Source organism: Apodemus sylvaticus, chromosome 22 (genome assembly GCF_947179515.1).
Source record: "Apodemus sylvaticus chromosome 22, mApoSyl1.1, whole genome shotgun sequence".
NCBI lineage: Eukaryota > Metazoa > Chordata > Mammalia > Rodentia > Muridae > Apodemus > Apodemus sylvaticus.
The window spans coordinates 10,651,238-10,658,085 of NC_067493.1; the positions used below are offsets into that span (position 1 = coordinate 10,651,238).

Sequence of the window (6,848 nt, forward strand, 5' to 3'; positions counted from 1 at the left end):
AGGGTGGGGGCGGGGAAAGGAGCTGGGCCCCAGGTTCCCCAGCATCATCGGATTGCACCTGGCTGGGGCTGGAGTCACCTGGAACACACAGCTCTGCAGCATCTCCCTAGCCAGGACGAGCCTGATGCACTGGGTGGGCTGCGAACAGAGGCAAGCTGGGGAGCACAGGGCTGGTTCAAGGGCAGGGGGTGGGGGTGGGGGCAAGAGGGAGATGCAGAGCTGGGGCGGGGCGGGGCAGGCTGGGCAGCGGCCACCTGACTTCCATGGAAGTGATATTCCTTGAGATGTCCATGACATTGATGCTGGCGTTCCCATTGCTGTTCCCTGAATCCTGCCCTTCCAGGAGAGGGAAGAGGTTCTCATCCTCTGGCAGCCAGCAATTGATCTCAGTCTTGCTGCAGACACAACCCGCAGGGCAAGACAGCAGGGAGCCCACACAGTCCAGGCAGACTCTTCCAAGCGAGAAAATCCACCAGAAACTACACATGGCTGGTGAAGAGAGACATCCACCTCTGATCTCTAGTTCTAAAAAAGAGGAGGAGGAGGAGGAGGAGGAGGAGGAGGAGGAGGAGGAGAGAGAGAGAGAGAGAGAGAGAGAAAGAGAGAGAGGTGGGGTGGGGGGAGTGGGGAGTGGGGAGAACAGGGTGGGGGGTAAGGAAACAAAGACAGCGAGGGAGGGGGAAGGGGAACGGGGGCCTCTCTTTGAAATGCCTAATGATCAGATGCAAAATCCTTCAGCACAGGAAACCATCCCGGCTGCCTCAACTGCTGCCCCACTGGGTGGGAGCCTTGGGTCCCTCTTGTGGCGTGTTCTGCCAGGTGTGGTGGCCAGGTTGGTGCTCGCCTGCTTGCGGGGTCCAGGAGCTCTGAAAAGGAGGCAAGCCCTCCTACTCTGAGTCCGAGGGTTTGCAGAGTTGCAGCAACAGACGGTGGGGAAGCAAAAATAATAATAATAAAAAGAAAAAAGATGGTGCTAAAGTCACCAAGTCCCACCTCCTGGGCAGAACTAAAATGGACAACCTGCAACACACAGTCGTACACACTCATGTGCACAGGCACGGACCTGGAGGAAGAAGAGAAGGAAGATGCAGTCAGAGCTGCAGCAGCCGCCTTAAATGGCTAGCTATGCGCCTGCAGAAATGTACAAGTGCTCCAAGCCTTAGGAAACACGCAGATTATTGGAGCATCTTCCTTGGCTCCCTCCCTCCCTCCTCCCCTCCCTCCTCCCCTCCCTCCTCCCCTGCCTCCTCCCTTTCCTCCTCGAGGCCTCCTCCCTCCCTCCCCCCCCCCCCCCCCGCACGGGCTGGGAGTGGCAGGAGAGCAGAATCTCACCCACCCTCCCCTCTCCTCACCCCTCTCTCTCCGCCCTTCCTCTCCCTCCCGCTTCCCCACCCACCCACCTACTCGCCAGCTCTTGGCTTTCGCTGTTCTGCCACCCACAGCCGCTGCCTGCCCGCTCGCTGCAGTTGAGGGGAAAAACAGAGGGAAAGGAAAAGTTGCAGTTGGGATTCAGAGGGCCGGCCTCGGGGAGGGAGAGTTGGCAAGCTGGCTGAGCGAAGGGAATTGCTCTCTCCCTTCCACTTCCTGGCCTGGTGCTGCCCGGTTTTGCTGCAAACTCCTCCACGGGAGGAAGCGAAATGAGTGTGGCTGAGGTGACTGGGGTGCTCCCCAGCCTGGGTGAGGGGCTCGGGCTCGCAGACAGTGACAGGGAACAGGAGCACACAGGAACCCCAGCGAGGCAGCCAGGGACGCAGGCTGCAGACCTGCAGACCTAGATCTGAATGACACTCATCTGGGTAATCAAGAGTCCAGGAGCCGAGCTCGGCTTGGGAGGGGACTGCGGGGCGGGGTGCACTGAGTGCCCCCGAGTCTATTGCTCCTTCTTGGCGGTGCGTTTTGGGTTCAGCCTTGGGCAAGCAGGGAGTAGAAAGGGAGAGAGAGAGGGAAGGAACGCCTGCGGGACTGCTCTGGAGAACCGAGGTGACCCAGGGCAAGCCTTGCAAGCTAAAGAAATGGCCGGCCAGGAAATTGAGACTTGAAGGGCATTTTTTGACAATCACTGCACCAGCACCTTTGAGGCCAGCTTCTTGGGCTCAGCCCTCGGGTGCGCCGAGCTGGCAGCCTGGTGAGGGGGCGGGCAGACTGCTCTCTCCCAATGATTTGGGGGCCACAGAACTTACTCTTTCCATCCCCCACAAACACCCTTCCTGGTAGGGGCTCAAAACAGGTGCAGCCTTCCAGGCAAGTTTAGACCTGGTTGGGACAGAAGTATGTCCCCCCACACAGATTTTTGCCTCGATAGGATTGTTTTAAAAATAAAATGCAAATGTAAATATGCGAAATGCGAGCTTTTTCCTGAGAAAACCTGAGATTTTGCCGTGAGAAAGGAGAAGAAAGGATTATGGGAGTCCCAGCAGGCAGACACCCTAAGCATTCTCATGCAGAAGAAGGCAGCTCTCTCCTCCCCTAGCTTGGGAAGGGTAGGCAAGGGAGGAAAATACATTGAATTCAACAGCATCCAGGATCTGAAAGGATTCTCCCTGCCCCACCGCACCCCATGGATTCCAATGCAGGTCATGCAACTTGTAGGCAAGATGGGGGAAGGGGTGTTGCGGTGCCACCAACCTGCCCCTAGTGCCACCAACAGACGGACCCGATGTCTCCCCATAACACTTATTGCTGGGAGTAAAACTTGGGTGAAAGGAGGAAAAGAAAAGAACAGGCCTAAAAAAGGCAGTTTCCTGACTTCTTCTTCTTCTGTTTTATTATTATCCAAGATGGCTCTTTATTGCTTTAGTCATAGAGGAAGAAAGAATACCGTTTGTGGGGCGGCCCCTGGGTAACTGGTGAGGAGCATCTCCTGGATGGTGTGGTAGCCAGATGACAAGAACATAGACCTTGACAGTCTGTCCCTCTTTACTTGTCATTTTTAGCTTTCTTTTCAAAGTTTCTAGGTAAAGACAGAATTGAAAGCCTGACAAACACACATCACCATTTCCCACATCCCATAGCTCTAAACTTTTCAAAGCCACACTCATCTGAAAAACCTTCCTACGGACCACACACATGAAGATCTTTTAAGTACCATTCCTCCTGCCTTTGTCAAAAACATGTTTTCAATAACATTTAATATATCACTAACTTCCTAACAGAAGTTAAAGGATATTCAATATTTTTGTCAAAAAAAGTTTTGTTTGACATAGCATGTGAACTTTACAATGTACATACATTATAGGTCAAATTCCCAAAACTGAAGGTCACACAGTATGCACACAGAGCACTGAATGCAGGCGCCCTTCCCCAACTTTCCCTCTTCTACTTTCCATACCAGGAAACCAACAAATAACAGGGCTCTGTGACTTAATGTGAAACACTGAAGCCATCACTAAGAGAAATGCTGCAAGATGTGTCTATAAAGAGAACCCCAGAGGGTCCTTAAGGCAAGTGGTGGGTGGCGTTCTGTAGGCTGTTCCAGGCAGCATCGCCTTCTCCTTCAAGGGTGGCTCCATCTTGGAAAGAAATTAGCTTGCACCTTTATTCAGGTTTGACTTTTGGGGTCACTTCTCACTTTGATGTTCTTAGGACTGGCAGGTTTGGGAGCAGGTGACCCTCCCTTTGGCTTTGGGGGGTTACTGTGACTGGGGAAGCTGGCTGTTTGCTGCTTGTCCTGAATTGTTCTCTGCTGTTCCCGAAGTCTCTCTTCCCACTGTATGGACCTTCTACTGAGTTGATCTCCCCATTTCTCAACTAAACAATTTTCAAGAAGCATCATTCTTGAATGCCACTCATAACACATCATTAGGACATCTTGATGGGGCAGGATGTGTGGACACTGGCAGGAGGAATTGGTGATGAGAGGGACTTGCATTCGAGGGATATAGGTGAGGAGGACTTGAAGATCTCTTTCACATCTACCACAGTTGTGACCCCATTGCAACCACTCCTCTGGACGGCTTTTATTTTGGCATGAATAACATAGCTGTACTTTTTGCTCAGCTTTGTTGCCAAGGTTGGCTTCACCTTCTTGCACTTGCACTGATCAGGGCTCAGACGTTTACAGTCTGCATCAAAGGACCTTTCTTGCACCACCATATCTTGTGTGATGTCTATCCACTTTACATCTTCCGGAAGGTCAGCGACTATTGCCTTGGGAGAGATGCACACTCCAGGGTCATAGGCCGGCAGCTCACCGCAGGCCAGGCTCTCTGGCCAGCTGTGGTTATACATCTTCATGAGGGGCTTGCAGTCGTCACATGCTCGCTGGCACACAGACTTGCAGGGCTCGGCAGGATCCTGCAGGATCTCCAGGGTACAGTTGGGTGTGTACATGGCACAAAGGAAGAAGTGCAGCACGGAGCTGCAGTTCAGGTCCACTAGCTCCTCATACTGCTAGAGAGCAAGGATGGCGTTCTCCTGAGTGCTGTGGTACAGGTGGTTGGGCATCTGGGTGACCTTCCAGGGCTTGTGCCTACACATGGGGATGCACACAGCCTCGCATGGCTCTCCCTGCGCTCCCAGCGCCAGGCACAGCCACAGGCATGAAGCCACCATGGTGGAGAAGATCATGGCACTGTCCTCCTGGGCTGCAGTCCCTGCTGGGAGGACCTTTGTCTTCCAGCCCCGCTGCTCTCCTCATCTCTACCTAGGGCCAGTAGAGTGAGCTTTCCTGCTGGAGCTCCAGTCCGCACTGTTGGGGAGTTCTGGGGCTTTGGCTGTAGATGCCCCCTGGGCACACCAGTGCCAGCAGCGCCAGCACTCAGCACCGACCCGCATGGGAAGCTCCAGTCTTGGGCCCGGCAGCTCAGAGTGCTGTGGGCAATGGCCACTGTAGAACCCTATTTATCCAGACTCATCCCCTGACAGGAGCTCAGCAGCCTTGGCAGCAGCAAGAACAGAGCAGGCTCCCACTCTGCTGCCCCACCCCCAGCACTCCTGCAGAAGCGATGATGTCATCTCCGCCACTCCACAGCCAAGGGCTATAGTTTTGCATTTCCCCCAAAGTCTCTCCTTTTTTTTTTTTTTTTTTTTTGTTTTTTAGTCTTCGAGTCTTTTTTCTTCAGATCAAGAAAAGCAGCATCTTGCTTTCAGTCATTTGGGACGCTGGATACAAACCTGTGCAAGGGGAGACTTTGCTAAGTTGGCCTTAAAGTTTCCCTAAGTACAGAGTTGGAGCAACGTGACCCTGTTGTCGCCCTTTAATATTGAAACATTTGTTGTTCCTTTCCGATAGGTGGCGAAAGAAGGGTCTCAGTCCTGAGGATGGTGTTGAACAGGGAAAGCCTAGCAAAGGAAAGCTAGGTGTTGGAGCTAGCACTGGCAGTTTACATAAGCCTCCCCCAGCCCGCTCTGAATCCTGTGGAGTTTGTTATTGTTATTGATGTTGTTTTGTGGCCACTGGACTTAGTTCTGGCTCAAGTTTTTTTCATTTTTTTCATTAATTTATTTTTCACTTTACATCTTAATCGCAGCACCTCTCCCGGGCCCACTCTTACCAGCTCCCACCGCCACACCCCTCCCCTCTTCCACAGAGAAGGTGAAGCTCCCCTTGGGTAGCACCCTGCTCTGGGTTATCTCCCACTAAGGCCCAACCAAAGAGTCCAGCTGGGCTAAGGGGATGGAAGGCAGGCAGCAGAGTCTGAGATGTGGGATGGGATGAGGGGATCAAGTGGTTAAGGCAATGGGCCAGATTTGCATTTTTAAATTACGTCCTTTCGAGTCATAGAAAGTCTTGCAACCAAAAAAAGCACAGGACCAGATGGTTTCAGTGCAGAATTCTACCAGACCTTCAAAGAAGAGTTAACACCAATACTCTTCAAACTATTCCACAAAATAGAAACAGAAGGAACACTACCCAATTCCTTCTAGGAAGCCACAATTACGCTGATACCAAAGCCACACAAAGATCCAACAAAGAAAAAGAACTTCAGACCAATTTCCCTTATGAACATCGATGCAAAAATACTCAATAAAATTCTTGCCAACCGAATCCAAGAACACATCAAAACGATCATCCATCATGATCAAGTAGGCTTTATCCTGGGAATGCAGGGTTGGTTCAATATACGGAAATCCATCAATACAATCCACTACATAAACAAACTCAAAGAAAAAAAACACATGGTCATTTCATTGGATGCTGAAAAAGCATTTGACAAAATTCAGCATCCTTTCATGCTTAAAGTCTTGGAGAGAACAGGAATTCAAGGCCCATACCTAAACATAGTAAAAGCAATATACAGCAAACCGGTAGCCAGCATCAAACTAAATGGAGAGAAACTTGAAGCAATCCCTCTGAAATCAGGGACCAGACAAGGCTGCCCCCTTTCTCCTTATCTTTTCAATATTGTACTTGAGGTACTAGCTCGGGCAATTCGACAACATAAGGAGGTCAAAGGGATACAAATTGGAAAGGAGGAAGTCAAACTATCATTATTTGCAGACGACATGATAGTCTACCTAAGTGACCCAAAAAACTCCACTAGAGAGCTCCTACAGCTGATAAACAACTTCAGCAAAGTGGCAGGTTATAAAATCAACTCAAGCAAATCAGTGGCCTTCCTATACTCAAAGGATAAGCAGGCTGAGAAAGAAATTAGGGAAATTACCCCCTTCACAATAGCCACAAACAGTATAAAGTATCTTGGGGTGACTCTTACCAAACATGTGAAAGATCTGTATGACAAGAACTTCAAGACTCTGAAGAAGGAAATGGAAGAAGACCTCAAAAAATGGGAAAACCTCCCATGCTCATGGATCGGTAGAATCAATATAGTTAAAATGGCCATTTTGCCAAAAGCAATATACAGATTCAATGCAATACCCATCAAAATCCCAACTCAATTCTTCAC

The 6,848-nt window shown here is 50.7% G+C and overlaps 1 pseudogene; it reads right to left on the reverse strand.

Moving 5' to 3' along the window:
• Window positions 1–3,538: 3,538 nt before the first annotated feature.
• Window positions 3,539–4,566, reverse strand: LOC127673292 (secreted frizzled-related sequence protein 4-like; annotated as a pseudogene).
• Between the last annotated feature and the right edge of the window lie 2,282 nt (window positions 4,567–6,848).